This window comes from Nelumbo nucifera, chromosome 1, assembly GCF_055504915.1.
Source record: "Nelumbo nucifera cultivar China Antique chromosome 1, China Antique-T2T, whole genome shotgun sequence".
Classification (NCBI taxonomy): Eukaryota; Viridiplantae; Streptophyta; class Magnoliopsida; order Proteales; family Nelumbonaceae; genus Nelumbo; species Nelumbo nucifera.
In genome coordinates, this window is record NC_142649.1 from 109414027 (window position 1) to 109432675 (window position 18649).

At 43.2% G+C, this 18649-nt stretch overlaps 1 long non-coding RNA gene across 1 annotated transcript; it reads right to left on the reverse strand.

Annotated features, from left to right (window-relative positions):
- Positions 1-993: 993 nt before the first annotated feature.
- LOC104605906 (uncharacterized) lies at positions 994-16929 on the reverse strand. The gene is made up of 3 exons (XR_016078812.1): positions 16485-16929; positions 16215-16323; positions 994-1692 (listed from the first exon to the last, which is right to left on the reverse strand). It is a non-coding gene; the product is annotated as an uncharacterized LOC104605906 (long non-coding RNA).
- Between the last annotated feature and the right edge of the window lie 1720 nt (positions 16930-18649).

The following is an 18649-nucleotide window of genomic DNA, read 5'->3' on the forward strand; positions in this document are numbered from 1 at the left end:
ATTTGTCTCCATATTTTGTGTTAATCAAATATACAAATTTGTGTCGATAGAATCATTATAGGTGGATATGTTTTGCTCTTAAATGGACATGTGAACCTCTTTTCTAGCTCAATCATACACTCAAGAAAATAGATCAGGTATTCTTTTCTAAACTCTAGCTTTCTAGGGAAGTAGGTTTTTTTATTTGCTCTGCTTTTATATGTTGCTGCCAAAATGACTAAACTCTGACTTCTCCCAAACCTAATCTAATTATGTAACTTTGCTCTAGTTTTACTTTCAATTGGTTTACCTCTCAGGTACTTCTCTTCAATCTCCCAATCATGTGTCCAAGATGATCATGTTTAATTTTCTAATTTTGAACTTTCTATATGAGCTAGAATATTCTTAGATATGCATATCTATGATATGTTTGCATATTCAAAATAGCTATACAGATCAAAAAGGTTTGTCGGATTTATACATCGAGGCCAAGACCATTGTTCTTTTTATCCATTAATTTTAGTACTATTTCTTTTGCTTCAAAAAGTACCATATGCACCTTGTTCAATTAAATCCATCATTTTTACAAGGGTGTATTTATCTGTTTCTTGAAAATGGAGTAAAGAGAATGACTTAGGATGCCTTCCAAGTGAAGAAAAAAAAATCATTTGGTTCTGGTTAGTCATGGTAAAAGTTATAAGAGAGAAGAATAAGTTTCATGGGAAGTAACTAAGGAATTTCAAGGGAAATTGGATTTCTCATTTTACATTAAGGCCATGTTCTTTTTTCGGAAACACATTTACCTAGGTAAGAGTGTTACTTGAGTAGTGCATTTACCCCATGTTCTTTTTTTTGTTTGATTTACCTAAGTAAATGAAATCCCATGTTCTTTTGCAACACCCACTTTCCTGGGTAAATTATTATTTTTTTCATCTCTTTCCAATTTTACCCTTTGGACATGGATTTGAAAACCATGTCACAAAGTCTTAAATGCCCCTAAAATTTTTGGAAATAAACCATGCTGCCTCTTCTTTTAAACCCAATTTGAGCCTAATTCAAGTTTTTCCTCTAGAACGATAGAAGAAAACACCATCTGCCATTATTTTGGGCATTTAAGACTGTTGTCATAATTTCTGGTTTTCTTTATGAAAATCAAACTAGTTCTGGTTATTTAATGAACCATTGAATTTTCACAAATAACAAATAGCGGAGGAGAGTTTAAAATGGGCATATACAACAAATGAAGAAAAGAATAATGTGAGGACCCGAAGCACTTGGCAACATAAGTTTCTCTGCTACTTCCTGTAATGAAAGAAGTGAAGTGTTATTAACAGAGATACCCCACCTCATCCTACCAAAATAAAAAAAGATATACTAGCAAGTGAGAATCTGTTGGAAGCTCAAGAGTCCATTTCTTGTTCACTTTGTCATAAACCTCCCCACTCCCCAGATATTCATAATTCTTCAAGTAGATTCCTTCAAAAGAGGATAATAACAGTGTATGAGCAACTGCCATGCAGCAATATCAAGAGACTGCACAAGAGCAGCACGTAACTGATGAAGGAGCCCATCTTCGTTCAAAGTAAATGTTGGTTTCCATTCTTTAGACCCATCAATTGGAGAGACAGTAGTAGGAGCTCCAGTGTTTGGGGAATCACTTCCTACTTTATTGACAGTAATTGAGATACCAAGTTTGCTAGCTGCTTGCATTACCTGAAAAGTGAATGCTCCATTGATATTCCAAGGCCAAGTTAAATATCTGGATTTCAAATTTAAAACAAACTAATTAAAAGAGCTCTTGCTCTTCCTAATTAATACCAGCATACCCAATAAGCTACTAAAGGAGTAGAACTGCAACTTAAATCTGAGCAAAACCAGAACTTATTTTCAAGGTCAAAAGCCATGAATTGAAACTCAAAAAAGAGGTCCAAGCAAAACTGGGGAAAAAAGGCAAGTGCATAGCATAAACCTATTAAGCTCTAAGTGAGTCCATTTAAAGAGACCAGTGCATCTGATTATTAGAAGAATCATACACCCTTGAGCTCCCAAGTTCCATGTATTGCCTGCTTCCTTGCTGAGAAAATTCAAGCTCACCGGAGAACTGACCGTCAACAGACTGTGAGAATTGTCTAATGCCTAAATCATGAGGAATCTCGTGCGAGCTGCTACTACATTCATTTCCCCATGAATTGCTTGTTAAGTTGTTTGGTATAGCACCATGAGGTGCTGATGATAATTATGGCCATTCCTGAAGAAGATGATAATAAGCTAGAGACTTTTTTGGGGAAGTTAGACCTGTTAGTCTCTATAAATGCATGTACAAAACTACAAATTTCTTCAGAATGTTGGATATATATATATTGGGTTTTGCTTATGTATATATTTTGACAAAGTTATTTTAAGGGAGAATGGTGATTTTGTGCCAGGGAGGAGCATCACAGAGAATGATACCTTGGGGCATGAATGAATTTAAGTACATAATAAAAGAAAGAGAATGCTACATTTTTATATTGAACATTGTTAAATTTTATTGAGGTTGTTACATACTGGGTTCCTAAGGATACACTCAATTGTAAGTGTATCTTTTTTATTTGAAAGGCTAGAAATATAGAAAAGGAACCAATTTATAGAAGATAAACATATCACTATTCAAGTGAATGAATTTAAAAGAGATAGGGGAAGGCCAACAAGGAGAGTGATTGTAGTAGCAGAAACTGAACTGGGGACTTACAATCCATTAATTAAGAGGATAAGGCCCTAGAGTGGAATTGCAAAAAAAAAAGTTTGCAGTGAAAGCATATTTTGAATCCCATGCTTGTTCTAACTATATAAATGGAAATAAAACTAATCAACTTCAACATGAATCTGATACGGGATGGTCCCCAGTTTAACTTTTGATTGATAATGGAAACTTCTTTAGTTGAAAGAAAGAGATACAAGCAGCAAGCCTTCCCAAAAACTACAAAGCAATGTTGCATGGACATAGTTCACAAGAATCAGAATCCAACATGTTCAGGAATCTGACTTGGCAAGATGAAAAACCAAAGATTCATGGACACATCTATGAATTATTAAATACTAATTATTTTAATAATTCCGATTTCCGACTGCCAACCAAAATGAATCCTTACTAATAGTGAAAAATTTTGGTTCCTTAGGCTCCATTTGAAAAGAACGCAGATACAAATATGTTTAGTGAACTGCATGTGCAATAAATGTTATTTATAAACCTTATTTTTAAACTGTACATATTGCAATTGTACACTCTTTCCAAACTGAGCCTTATGGCATGTTTAATTGATGTGAAATGGAATCATTTCAATAATTTCCTGAAACCATGAAATGACCTCAACTTTGAGTCTACTCTTAGCAGTTGGAAATTAATTTCTCCAGTTCAGACTTGAGATGGTAATTTCTGCTATATATGAACCAGGTAAGAAGAAGGTAGCACCTAAAACGTATTGCTACTATCAACAAACATTGTCTTCATTCTCGACAGGCTTGCTGATGGATCAACTATCAAAATTTAACTTGACCACACCATGAGCATGAAGATCCATTTTTGCATAGTGCTCTGCCTCTACTAGTCTGAATGCCATAGAAGATGGTCTCCCTACTTCAGAAATCAGTAGTTTTTTTTTTTTTTTTTTTTTTTTTATGGACCAATATCTCCATTCCCATACATGAAACTGCTTCTCCATATTTTGTATATTTTTTTTGCTTTCTAGATATAATATAACTCTTACCTTTTCTTAGAAAAGGCAATCCCCAAAATGATAGAACATTTGAGATATGTCAACTCTTACCTTTTGTTATCTTATAAGTTTTACCAGATATTTTTGGACCCCTAAAGCAGTAAGTCCCATGGTATTTTTTTAGCAAATTAAAACTTAGGACAACTGCATACCATGGGTGGCTATTATCATCATTGTCATCATCTAAGCTTTGTCCCAACTATATGAGGTTGGGCCAGTCAACTACATGAATCCTGTTCTGCCGCACCATTCTATTCAGTGCCATATCCATTATAAAAATAATGTAGCGCGATTTGACTGTTCCCTGTTGGAGGATGATCTGGCTTCTAGTTGGATGGCGAGATAAGTGAATCTGCAAGAAGGGATAAGAGAATCCGGGGTGGCTAACCCGGCGAGGTCGCTCTGATGCTTAAGTTAGTAATCTGATGCGAGTTGAAGAGCTTAGAGAGCTTAGAGAGCTAGAGAGCGGAAAAATCATGCGTACCTTGCGCCATTGGGGTTGGTGCCTTTATATATTGTAGTAGTTGTGGGGCACACGAAAGAGCTCCGGGATATCCGGGGTGTGGAGATAGAGTTCGCTACGCTTCCTAAGGAGCAATATACAGGTAAGGCTTATCTCGTTCCACTTCCGATTCCGGTGGAGTCAGGGTAAGTCCTCATCGCAATCTCGAAAAGGTCAGGATCTGTTAACTCATCATGATCCCGAGAGATTCGGGATCCGTTGGAGAGACCTCTGGGGTTTGTTACGCAGGAGTCAATTCGTGGGGATTCAAGTTGTAGTCCCGAGCCGGTACATCGGTCTTTTAGTTCCGAACTGGATTGAATACCGAGGCACCTCGATGCCAAAGTGAGACTAGTGCCGAGGTGGCCCTGCGCCGAGGTGAGCCTCAAGCCGAGGCGGCTTATGCCGAGGTGCCTGAATACCCGAGCTCAATCGTTGCGAACTAGGTATGCCATGCTGAGTTGTCATCTCTTAATCAGTTTGTGTCCATGTATCCCCTTTTTGCTAGGTTGGGCCAAATCACCCTTCATCAATTGCCCCCCACTCCTCGTGCCAAGGGTCCTAACCCGGTGCGAGGAGTTCACGGACGATCTAGGTGGAATTGGCGCGGGGTCTGACATCTTGAAGAGCGAACCGCTATGGTCGGTCCTGTTCAATTGTCTGGCTCAACCACCAAATGACCCAGATCGTGTCCCAGGTACGCGCGGATGTCACTATTTATAGACTCCGCGAACGTCAAAAAGCGCGCTCAACCAATTTTGTCCTCGGGTGTCGTGTAGCCGATTTTCATGAGAGCCATTGGATTGAGCAGGTCTCAGCCGTTGATCGCCTCACGGTGAACTATAAATAGGGGGCCGAGGGGCCCCTCTTCTTTGCCAAAAATCCTGTGATTGAGCTCTCCCGAGGTCACGTTGGAGTCCTTCAGCTCGCCACTTCTTCCTTTGTATTCCAAGGTCGTTTTCTTTTTTGGTGAGTTGTCTTTTCTTCCTTAGTTTGTTCTCTTTTCCTGTTCCTATTTCAATATGTCTAGTGCTAGCATAGATAGACTCCTTGGCGACTCTAGTGAGCTTGAGGGTGCCAAGGTGCAGTCCTCGGTTCTCGCTGGCGAGGTCAGCTCCTCGCTAGGTAGTTCCCCCCTTCAACCTTTAGAAGAAACCTCTTTACCCGAAGTTGGGCCATCTCGGCCTAAGGAGCTTGCAGCTCAGGAGGAGGGACCGACCTCCAGAGAGGGGGTCCCATCTTCTTCTCGGGGTCAGGATCCGGATGACTTCGGGCCTTCTACTATGACCTCAGACAGGCTATTGTCCATGGTAGCTCGTTATCGTCTTCCTGACAACCTAGTTTTTAGTATTCCTTTAGGTCGGTACCCTTGGGTTCATGGTTACCATGAGCTCGCAGTTTTCAAAGAGCAGCTTGTGGCTGGGCTGCGCTTCCCGCTCCACCCATTCATTATAGAAATAATCAAGTTTTTTGACATCACCATCGACCAACTACACCCGAACTCCATCCAAACTATAGTACGCACGATCCCCCTGTTCCACGAGTACAACCGACCTTTGTCCTTAGACGTTTTTAGTTCAATCTGCTCAATCAAAAAGAACTCCGCTTGCCTGTGTGGGGACGTCCGACATAGTTACTACATCTCTCCTCAGCCTGGGTTCAAAATCCTGTTTGGCAGCCCGAACAAAGTACCGACCTGGAAAAGGAGATACTTGTCTGGAACCCTGAGGGATGGCCCTTCCCGACTCACTGGCGGGTGGCTATCAAAGACCCCGAGGTGAGGCTAGATGCAGAAACTAGGGTGGTCGTTAACTCCTGGAGGGACCTCGGCTTGGAGATGAAAGATTTCTTGGCCGAGGAGAAACTTGTGCAAGCTGGATTGAGCCCTCTTGGTAGGCCTCCACCTCGGTACTTATTTACTTTGAATTTTCTTTAGTTCGTGACTAACCTTTTCTTTTTCTCTTGCAGTAGCCATGCCGGAGGTCGATGCAGAGAACCTTTTGAAGAGCTTCCAGAGAGGGAAGAAGAGGAAGGCCTCGAAGAAGGTTCGCCGGGAGGCCGGTCCCTCTGCCCCCGTCCCGCCCGAGGTCGCTACGCCGGAGCCGATCTCTGCCGAGCTTCCGAAGGAGGAGGTCCGTCCCCAGCCTCTCATCGGGCTCCTCAACAGTAAGGACGTCGTATTTCCTGCCGACGTCGCGGAGTGGGCTGACATGCCTACAAGCCAGCTTGGAGGCCGAGCTGCCAACTATTGTATGGTGGTGAGTATTCTAACTTCATACTTCATTTCCTTGTCTGCTTTTTAAGTGTACTTACCTTTGCTTCCTTTTGCTAGGTGAACTCTGCCATTCACTCGTTGGTCTACCAGTCCGAGGTCCGCCTGAAGCAAGCTCGGGAAGTCGAGGAGAATGAACGAAAACTTTACCGCGAGTTGGACATAGCTCGGGGTGAGGTTCTTCAAGCTAAGAAGGGAGATCGGAGTCAACAGGAGTTGATCCTGGTATGGATTAAGGAGAAGAAGAAGCTTCAACGCGAGAACGAGAACCTTGAAGCAATGATCAAAGAGCGCACCAAGATCTTTGAGACTGCTATTCAAGAGGCACGAGCTGAAGAAAAAGAGCGCGCCATCGAAAGATTCAAGGAGTCTCCGGAGTTTCACAATCTCCAGGTCGAGTACGCATCGAGCTCTTACTGGTCCGGCTTCTAGCTATGTAAATATCAGATGCGACAAAAGTTTCCCGAATTGGACCTCGGAGTTGTTTCTATGTTTGACCTTACTCCCGAGGTGGCGAAGGTAGTGAACGAAGAACCTGACTACTCCGAAGAGGAAAGCGACGATGAAGTCCCCGAGGTAGGCCTATCAGGTCGAAAGGACGCGGAGGAAGATCGCATGGAGACTGACCTGCCCGGTAGTTCGAATACATGAGTCTTGTCTTCTCTTGGGTCTTTATGATGTATACCCCGAGCCTCCAAGCTTGGTTCATAGTGAAAGTTTTTTTTCTGTATTCAAAATTTTATATCAATGAAATGCAAGAATTTTGACTATTTCTATGCGAAAACTTTCTAAGTGTAAGTAACTCCCGAACTGGCGAACTAAACCACATAGGAGCAAAAATTTGTCAGCGTTGGTTGCCCCGAATTGTCAAGCTAACAAGCTGGACTACAAGTAGGGATAACTGAAATAGATTTTTTCTAAGTGTTGGTTACCCCGAATTGTCGAGCTAACAAGCTAGACTCCGGGTACCTATTGCTATATGCCGAGGTGGGCTAGACGTCGTAGGGTTTGTACTCGAGTTGTCTATGCCTTGGGCATGAAAACTGATTTGCCTATGCCGAAGAGGCGACTAGGACTTGTCTGCCCATGCCGAAGAGGCGACTAGGACTTGTCTGCCTATGCCGAAGAGGCGACTAGGACTTGTTTGCCTATGTCGAAGAGGTGACTAGGACTTATCATAGTGCCGAGGTCTTATATCAGCTCGGCATCATGGGCATCATGGCCCTTGGGCCCCTAGGAGTGACTCGCAGCCCTCTCTCCAGTTCGGTGATTACAAGTAGTATCTTCTTAGGTTGCTGATGTTCCACGCTCGAGGTACTTGCTTCCCTTCCAGAGTCTCAAGCTCATACGTACCTTCCCCATATACCTGTCTTACTCGGTACAGACCTTCCCAATTCAGTCCGAGCTTACCGACACCGGACTCAGGTACCATAACCTTCCGAAGAACCATGTCGCAAACGCGGAAGTGTCGCTTCTTGACCCGGGCGTTATAGTACCGAGCTACTCTCTGTTGGTAAGCTGCAGTCCGAATGTATGCTAGGTCTCGTACTTCTTCCACTAGGTCTAGGTTAGTATAGAGCTCGTCATCATTCGTTTCTTCATCGTAGGCCTCCAAGCGTAGTGTAAGCACCTCGATCTCTATAGGGATCACCACTTCTGTGCCATAAGTGAGGTTGAAGGGAGTCTCACCTGTGTCAGTCTCCGATAGGCCCAGAGCACATTGGGCAATTCGTCTACCCACAATCCTTTGGCTTGAGTTAGGTGGGTTTCAGTCCACGAAGTATAGCTCTGTTGGTGACTTTCGCTTGCCCGTTTTCCTAGGGGTGTGCCACCGAGGTGAAATTCTACTGAATTCCCATTTCAGCACACCAATTTTGAAATTTTATATCTTCGAACTGCTTCCCATTTTCGGAGATGAGTACCCGAGGTAGCCCAAAGCGACACACTATGTTCTTCCAAAAGATGTTTTATACATTGCGGGCTATGATTGTTGTTAGAGGTTCAACTTCCACCCACTTCGTGAAATAGTCTACTACCACGACCAGAAACTTCCTGTGTCCGGTCGCTGGCGGGAATGGGCCTAGTATGTCAATTCCCCACTGTGCGAAGGGTCACGGGCTGGTGAGGTATTTCAGGTCAACAACAGGTTGGTGGTGGATGTTAGCGTGCCTTTGACACTTATCGCATTTCTTGACGAGCTCGAGTGCGTCAGGCTTCATCATGGGCCAATAGTAGCCCTGTCGAAATGCCTTTTGGGCGAGAGCCCTACCCCCCAAGTGTCCGTCGCACAAACCTTCATGGGTGTCGCGGAGAACAAACTCGGCATCTGAGGTTCGCAAACAACGCAAGTAGGGGAGCGTGAAGGATCTCCTGTACAGCTGTCTGTCTATAATGACGTACTTAGCCGACTAACGCTCTACCCTTCGGGCCGCATTGCGTTCTATAGGAAGGGTCCCGTGAAGCAAATAACTCATGAGTGGATCAATCCAGCTCGGCTCTGCTTGTACAACAGGGGCAACCTCTCCTCCCCCCCGAGAATGCTAGGTCGGGGTAAGTCCTCTACGTACACGATCTGCATGGTGTTGCTGCTTGTGTTGGCTAATCGGGACAAGGCATTGGCCTCAACGTTCTCAGATCTTGGGATCTGTCTGATGAAATAAGAGATGAAGCCGCACAGGATCTCCCTGACTTTGGCCAAATAGGCAGCCATGGTGGGGTCACGGGCTTCATACTCGTCGCTGACTTGGTTGACCACAAGCTGAGAGTTGCTACATATGACGAGGTGCTTAGCTTTTACTTCCTTTGCTAGAGTGAGCTCGACAACCAATGCTTCATACTCTGCTTCATTGTTCGATGCTGGGAACCTGAACCGAAGTGTGTATTCCAGTTTCACCTTGCTTGGACCATACAGAATTATTCCCGCACCGCTTCCTTGTTGGTTGGATGAGCCGTCAACGTGGTGGATCCAGGGCTCCTCATCCCAGGTTGGACCATCTCTAACCGGGATTGGTGCCACACTGGTTGAAGCTTCCACCGTGTTCTCGAGCTCGGCCATCTCGGGAGTTGCGGTACTAAACGTACACTCTGCCAAAAAATCGGCCAAGGCTTGGGCTTTAATTTCCGTCCGAGGTTCATACCGGATGTCGTACTCGTTGAGTTCGATAGCCCACTTCGTCAATCTGCCAAACACTTTGGGCTTGAGCAGGATTTGTCTCAGAGGCTTGTTGGTGAGGACGATGATAGTGTGGGCTTGGAAGTACGGACGAAACTTGCGAGCTGCTATGACTAGCGCGTACGTCAGTTTCTCGATCTCTAGGTACCTTGTTTCAACATCTTGCAAAACTTTGCTAACATAGTAGATGGGTTGTTGGACCCGATCTACCTCTTTTATCAGTACCGAGCTGACCACCTCGTCACTTGCGGAAAGGTACAGCTTTAAAATATCCCCTTCCTCGAGTCGGGTCAAAATCGGGGTACTAGCTAAGTATCTTTTTAGCTCGTCGAAGGCGAGTTGACACTCTGCAGTCCACTTGAAGTCTTTACTCTTTTTTATAGCTTTAAAAAAAGATAGGCAGCGATCTGCCAATTTGGACATGAGACGGCTCAGAGCGGCTATCCGGCCATTCAGCCTCTGAACCTCTTTTAATTTGCGGGGTGGTCTCATATCTAAGATGGCCTTTATTTTTTCCGAGTTGGCTTCAATGCTACGTCGGTTGACTATGTAGCCCAAAAATTTACCCAAGGTGACCTTGAAGACACACTTGTTGGGATTTAATTTCATATTATACTTACGCAAATTTTCAAAAACACTTTGCAAATCGCCTAACAAAAATTTTGAAAATTGGGTCTTCACGACCATGTCAACTACATAACACTCAACTTTATTGCCGATTAACGACTCAAAAATTTTGTTTACAAGTCTTTGAAAGGTTGCCCCAACATTTTTTAATCCGAAGGGCATGACCTTGTAGCAATACAACCCGAGCTCAGTTATAAATGTCGTCTTTTCTTCATCAGCGGGGTCCATCCTGATCTGGTTGTAACCAGAGTATACATCCAAAAATCTCAACAACTCATGCCCTGAAGTCACGTCCACTAGGCAATTGATCTTGGGCAGCGGGAAGCAATCTTTTGGGCAGGCACTATTCAGGTCGATATAATTGACGCACATGCGCCATTTACTGTTGGCCTTTTTTACCATAACTGGGTTAGCTACCCAACTCAGGTAATGGACTTCCCTGATGAAGTTTGGCGCTAAGATCTTCCCGACCTCTTCATCGACTATCCTCCAGCGTTTTGGGGCGAGGTTGCGCTTTTATGTCTTACCGGCCTGACTAGGGATCGATATTTAGCTTGTGAGTTAAAATTTTAGAATCTATTCCAGGCATTTCTTCCGCGGACCAAGCAAATATATCTAAATTTTGAAGTAAAAAGCTTACCAGCTGCGAGCGAAGTGGCTCCTCGATCGAAGCGCCGATCTAGAGAGTCTTAGCTGGGTCATCGGTTGAGACTGGGATGTGGACCGTCTCTTCTGTTGGTGTAGCTCACTCGTCGGCATACTCCGTTGGTCGCTCGAGCTTGATGTCAGCCGCTAGCTTGGCTTTCCCCTTGAGGGCAGCTACGTAGCATTTGCGAGATTTGAGATGGTTACCTCGCACAAATCCTACTCCGTAGTCCGTTGAGAACTTCATTGCCAGGTAGTAGGTGGATACTACCGCATGTAGGGCGTGCGTAATGGGCCGACCTACTATGGCATTATAGGAAGAGGAGTTGTGACTACAAGAAATGTGTGCTCGAACCTCACAATATTCAGCCACGTGTCGACCTCTACGGGTATTGAAACTTGTCCTAGAGGTCTGACCTCCTCGCCGCTGAACCCTACCAAGGGAGTATCTATCAACTTTAGGTCGCTTTCCTGGAGCTGCAACTTGTCGAATAGGGCTGTTCATAAGAAACCCCAAACCGATCAACCCAGACCGATCCAACCCGAGTCGGTCGGGTTTTCATCAGCACCGGTCGGTTTCGGGTTGTACAAATTCATAAACCGATGGTTCGGGTCGGTTTTGGTTTTCTTGTGTGAAAACCGAAACCAACCCGAACCGAACTGACTTAGTTCCTACTTAACTAAAAACTGAAATATCTGAAAATATATATTCCAATATCTATATCTAAAAAATATATATTATGAAATATGTAAGATATATATTTCTAGAAAATATATATTCCAATATATTTCTATGTACATTTTTGTTTATATATATATATATATATATATATATATATATATATATATATTTCTAAAATACATATTTCAGTTTTAAATATATTTTCAGAAAACTAGGGGGCCATGGGGGGCATGGATGAACTTAGAGCCGAAATCGACCGAAACCGACCCAACCTGACTCAAACCGACCAGGTCGGTTTTGCTTAACACTGGGTCGGTTTCAGTTTCCATCTCAGGTAACCTGATCAGGTCTGGTCGGTTGGAAAAACCTCAGTAAACCGACCCAACCCGACCCATGAACAGCCCTATTGTCGAATGTGTCCTTGAATAATATGTCCGTCGAGCTATCCGAATCCACCAAGATGCGCTTGACTTCGAAGTCATTCAACCTCAGCTTTATCACTAGGGCATCATCTTGAGGATATTGGATCCCGCGCGCATTGTCCTCCATGAAGTAAATAGGGTCTTCAAGTCGGGGTCGTTTTGGCGGGTTCTGCTCCTCGCTTTCTAGTTCACGGACTGAGGTTCATTCGGCTGCTGAAGTGCACCCTGCGATGATGGACCCGCCAGTAATCATATTGATTACCCCGTGGATCAATCTCTCCTCGGGTAGTTGCCGTGGCGGCTGCTCGTTCTGTCTATTGCTAGATTCGGGGGCACTCCTTCTTTGGTTCTTCTGTCGGTCTGTTTGTCGATCTGTCTGGCTTCTTTCTTCTCTCTGTACGAAAATTTTCAAATACCCGCGACGGATGAGCTCCTCAATCTCATCGTGGAGGTTCCTATAGTTCTCTGTACTGTGTTTGTGGTCTCTGTGGAAGTGACAGTAGACATTTTTGTTTTTGGTGGCGGGATCTCCCCTCAACCTAGGAGGCCACTTGACAAAGGAGGAGTCTTTGATAGCCATCAAGATTTCTCCTCGCTTAGCGTTGAGGGGTGTGTAGTTCGTCCTTTCAACAGGTGGGGTCCTGGAGCGCTGACCTGACTTGCGAGATCACGAAAGAGATTGGCTCCCAGACTTGTTTCCTCCCCTAGTCAGGAACTTACTCTTTCTTCTTTTATTCCTGTCATTACTTGTGTTGTCACCATCTCTTTTTTTCTCTGTTGGATTTTCTATCTTCTGAATCATCTCTTCCTCAGTTCCGATGAACTGGTCAGCGAGCTTGAGGAATTCTATTATGTCTTTCGGTTTATTGGCCATGAGTCTCACCGCTGGGTCTAGGTCAGGGATCTGCAAGTAGGTGTCGTTGAACCGCTTGATGTAGCTTCTGATGGACTCCCCTTCTCTTTGAACTACGTTAATCAGACTCTCTTGTGACTTCAGGCACTTCTTACTGGTGATGAAGTGCGAGGTAAATAATTCCACGAACTACGCCCAGCTCTTGATTGATCCTGGCGCAAGGTTTCGGTACCAAGTCCGAACTACTCCCTTGAAGGTGGTGGAGAAAGCTACGCACATGCAGGATTCGTCAGCCTCAGCTAGGTGCATCTAAGACTGGAAGGAATCCATGTGATCATTAGGATCAAAAGATCCGTCATACTTATCTAGGGGAGGCATCTTGAAGTCCTTGGGCATCGGGGTCGCCCAGAGTTCGGAAGACAGAAGGGACGACCCGAAGAGTAGAGGAGCGGTCTTTGTAGCTACCGAGCTCACTTCCTCTTTACCTTTCATCTATTCTTGTTGGTTCGATCTCGCAAGCTGGTTGTTCTGTACTAAAGTTCAACGTGCCTTGCGACGCATCCGTTGCTGCTTCTTTGATGGCTCTGCATTGGTGCTGCTAACCTTAGCATGCTCTGGTACTATTCTGCTGCGAGATAGCTCTTGGTTCCTTGTGGGGTTCTGGGGCTGACTATCGTGGACAGAGGGGCCTTGCCTTGAGTTCGCACCCAGAACCCCGAACCGGTTTCCTGCGAGTGATCCTTCTTGACGTGAATGCCGAGGAAGAATGGCCCGGTTGGGTTGAGTGTCACCGGACCTGTTTCCGAGGTTGCCTTGTGAAGCAGGTGGAGTGATCTGACTGTCTTTCTTCCTGCGAGGTGAGACTTGACTCCTGGGAGGAACTGGGACTTAGGAAGTCTCCTTGCCTCAGTGGGGAGATCGAGTGATGTCCTGGTTCACGCAAGGTCGGTTCTGGTTCTGCTGGGTCCCTGGGTGCCTTGGTGGAACCGGCTGCTGGCTCTATGGCAGTGGAGGGAACTGTTGCTGGTAGTGCTGGTAGAACATATACTGCTGGTACTGATGAAACTGCTACATTTGGACCTGGATGGGCCCGCACGCAGTGCACCAAGTTATCAAACTGAGATTGTCCAACTCTGGGGGAACCACAAATGGCTCAGCGAAGGTTGCGCCTACCACTAGAGGGAGTGGGGCGTTCACCTGTGTGGTGTTTTGTGGCATGGTCAGTGTTGGGACCCCAGTCGCAGTAAGCGGTATGGTGAACTGGCCAATGTACACTAAAGGAAGCTGAGGTTTCCCCCCAGAGACATTCATCTCACTTCTCTGTCCAACATGACTGAAAGAGGCCATTGATTTCAATGAGAAGTTGTTGATTGTGAACAAGGCTTTTTGATCGTCTTCCCACAGACGACGCCAATTGATGTAGCACAATATGACTGCTCCCTGTTGCTCCCTGTTGGAGGATGATCTAGCTTCCAGTTGGATGGCGAGCTAAGTGAATCTACAAGAAAGGATCAAAGAACCCGGGGTGGCTAACCCGGCGAGGTCGCTCCGATGCTTAAGTTAGTAATTTGATGCGAGCTGAAGAGCTTTGAGAGCTTAGAGTGCTAGAGAGCTGTAAAATCATGCATACCTTGCGCCATTGGGGTTGGTGCCTTTATATACTGGAGTAGTCATGGGGCACACGAAAGATCTCCGGGATATCCGGGGTGTGGAGATAGAGTTTGCTCCGCTTCCTAAGGAGCAGTATACAGGTAAGGCTTATCTCGTTCCACTTCCGATTCTGACGGAGTCAGGGTAAGTCCTCATCGCAATCCCGAAAAGGTCGGGATCTGTTAACTCATCATGATCCCGAGAGATTCAGGATCCGTTGGAGAGACCTCTGGGGTTTGTTACATGGGAGTCAGTTTGTGGCAATTCGAGTTGTGGTCCCAAGCCGATACTTCGGTCTTTTAATTTCAAACTGGATTGAATACCAAGGGGCCTCGATGCCAAAGTGAGACTAGTGCCGAGGTGACCCTACGCCGAGATGAGCCTCAAGCCGAGGCGTTCCTTGTGCCGAGGTGCCAAAATACCTGAACTCAATTGTTGCAAACTAGGTATGCCATGCTGAATTGTCATCTCTTAGTCAATTCGTGTTCACATGTCCCCTTTTTATTTGGTCGGACCAAATCACCCTTCATAAAAAAATATGGACTATTAAATCATTTCTTACTACCTCAATCCATATATGTCCTTTTTATCATATTCAGCAACAAATAAGCATCAACATGATGTAAATATAGTAACATCCAAACCTGATTTGAGTTAAAAATAAAACCACTCATGCTTAAGCCAATAGAAACTACAAAGAAATCCCCTGGAAACAACTAACTTGAGTGGCAATGCATATGATCCAACTCAAATAAAAGATTCAACTAGTTCACAAAGTAGTTTGCCTCGTGGTGTATCTCTTATTTCTGATAATTCTCAATATGATTAGACCTGTTCATGGGCCGGGTAGCCCAACGGCCCGGCCTGGCCCGCACCCTGGCCAGGCTTGGTCATATAATTAGGCCCGCGGGCCTGACCTCGGGCTTAACACAGTAAGCCCGACCGTGTTTCGGGCCGGGCTCGGAATTTGTCAAAAAAGCCCAGCCCGAGCCCGACCTGACCCAATTCAGTATTATATATTTTATAAAATATATAATATGTATTTTATATATTATATAAAATATATAAATAATATAATATTTATTAAAATATATATTTATAATTTAATATATATATATATATATATATATTATTCATTTCTTGATAATTTCAATCTATCTCTCTCTTTATTCAGCTGCTTCAACATTAATAATAATAATAATATAGGCTAAATTTCGGGCCCGGGCCCAGGCTCGGGCTTCGGGCTTTTTATGAGGGCCGGGCTCGGGCCCAAATTGTAGGCCCGATAGTCGGGCCGGGCTCGGGCTCGGGCTCGGGCCTTAAAAAAATTTGTTAATACACAGTAAAAGCCCGGCCCGGCCCGACCCATGAACAGGTCTAAATATGATCTTTTATCATTTAATTCAAGGGCTTCAGATTCAGACACCAAAGGCTTGCTTGAAGCTTCCGAAGAAACAATTAATGAGCTCCGTGCAGATTTTCAGTCCTGCATTGTTCTTCCTCTAGTACCTAACAATATTCAGCCACCAAATGTTCTCAATATGATCTTTTAACATGTTTTTAGTGCCTAACATCTTCCTCTAGTGCCTAACAAATTCATGAAATAGAAAACAAGACAATGTTATCTAGAAATTCAAAATTAATCAACTACTTACAGTGATTCACCGAGTAGATCTTCTACAATAAGAATTGTTTCTGTTCTGATTCTGAAAACTCTAGGTATCACTGTTGATCTAAAAAACCAAAATACTAGATCCAAGAAGTCTGGAAACAAAAAATCAAAATAAAAAAAAGGAAATCAATGAAATAATAATAAAAGAGAAACAATAAGATGAGAAGCAGCATTTTTTGAATAAGATGAAAAAAAAATAAGATGCATTACAGAGGAATGGTGGATCAACGACAAGTGAAATAGTGATTCTTACTGTTTAAATGGAGGAAAAAATGAACAGCGACGGAAACTAGATGGAGCGGCGACAACAACTGAGATGATCAATGGTGCCGGCAACAGAGGGAGGACAGCGACGACAACTCTTCAGCATTTGCGATGAGTTGATATAGCAGCAGCGAAGGCAGAGAAGCAGAACTCCGAGATACGCAGAGGTGATTTTCGGAGGAGAAATGCAGAGATATGCATAGGTAATTTTCGGAGGAGAAAGGCAGAGAAGCAGAACTCAGAGATACGCAGAGATACACAGAGAAGCAGAACTCAAAGACACGCATCAGCAATAGAAGAACTCAGCATTTTCTGTCTGAAAGAATTAATGGCATAGAAGAAGAAAGGAGTGGAGGAGAAACGTAGAAGCTGATTTTCAGAGAAGTAGAACGAAGTGAAGGAGGGAAACACAGAGGTGATTTTTCGGAAAGGTAGAGTCTCGAACTTTTATATCTTGTGGGGGCAATATTGAGATTTCTTATTTTTATCTGCTTACCATCCACTCGCGAAATCAACTTACCCGAGTTTCGCAAGGGTATCATTTACCCGGGGAAGTGATTCCCGGGTAAATCAAACTTACCGCAGGTCCCACAAAATTTTGAAATCCGAACACAGGTAAATTTCAATGGGTGACCAAACTTTCCCCCCTTCACTTCACGGAAAACGAACATGGCCTATTTACTTTTTTTTTTACAGTGTGAAAGATAACAAAAATGCCCTTCTTTTTCTTTTATTTGAAAATAAATCCCTTATTTACTTTTTTTTTTCAGTTGACAATAATTGCTATCATTTTTTTCTTTTTTTTTTTTTGCCTTTTCATTCATTGTTTTGTAGGGCTGGTCAATCTTTCTATTATATGTTGGAGACCATCAACCATCAATTTTATTATGTTTGTTGTATTATATAATTGATTATTGTGTTTTTTTTTTCTTTGTATTCCATCGTAATGTATAGTGTTTTATCGATGATCTTAAGTCTCTTTGTTTTTGGTTAAAGGTAAAAGTCAAAAGTGGGGTCAAATCCCTTCCGAGCTTTACCAAAGTTTGATCAAGGTTCATTATTAATCAATCTCCAATAACACTGCCATCACTGAATTATCATGATAGTCATGTATCCAGTTTTGTCCCTTTGATAAACATTTCGTTCTAGAATAATATCTGAATATAGGTTTAATTCTAATGCAATATGAATCATAACAGAACACCGGGTGAGGGGGCTTTAGGGTGGAAACTCTGCCATGTGTGAGTCATAACAAAATTGTCAAATATCGAGACCTCATAGAGGATCTTGGGACTAAGCCTTTGCTATGATTAATTCATGGTAGAATAAGGGGGACAATTGGGGTGAATCTTGGAGGTCAAATTCTTTCATAATGTTTAATAGAAAACCAAAGCCTTCACTTATGAATAAAACTTAACTGTAAGAGAGGGGACTTGGGGGTGGGGAGGGGGAGTTGTAGAGAATGCTTTTGCTCCCAACAAAAAAAATGTTAAAACATGAACTATGTATCCACATTTGAGACATGGTGGGTCCTAGGTGATGCATGAATGTTGGGACATTTTTTTTAAGAGGAACTCCAAACTCGAACTTGCAAAGTTGAAATGCATTGGGAATAACAACAAAAGAAGGTTAGTTTAGACTTTAGAGTGGTTTATGGCATAACATGGACTCAGATTTGTACAAAAAAATGAGGGATAAAGGGTGGTTTCAAGATCTATAATTGCTATACCTTATAGCAGTTAAAGGCCACATTGCTGCTGTGATTTACAACAGCTATCAAGAGGAACCGAGATGGCTTTCGGTCCATTATAATATTGATGACAATAGGGTCTTTTAAAGTTAAGGGTTGATATATTTTATCAGGCTAAGGGTTGATGAAATTTTAGTAACATTTAGGAATGTAAGGTATTTTGATGTTAGTTATACTAGTGGAGGGGCCTTGTGTTGCAAGGCCTTGCATAAGTTAAATTATTGTATAGGAAAAAATGAATTTGTTAAAGGTAAATTTTTTAATTAATAGTTTTTAGGAAAAAAGGGTTTACTTAAAATAAGTAAAAATTTATGGATAATAATATATTTAATTTAATAAATAAATAAATAAATAAAATTTTCAATTTTGAAGTCAATTTAATATAAATAAATCAGATTTGTTGT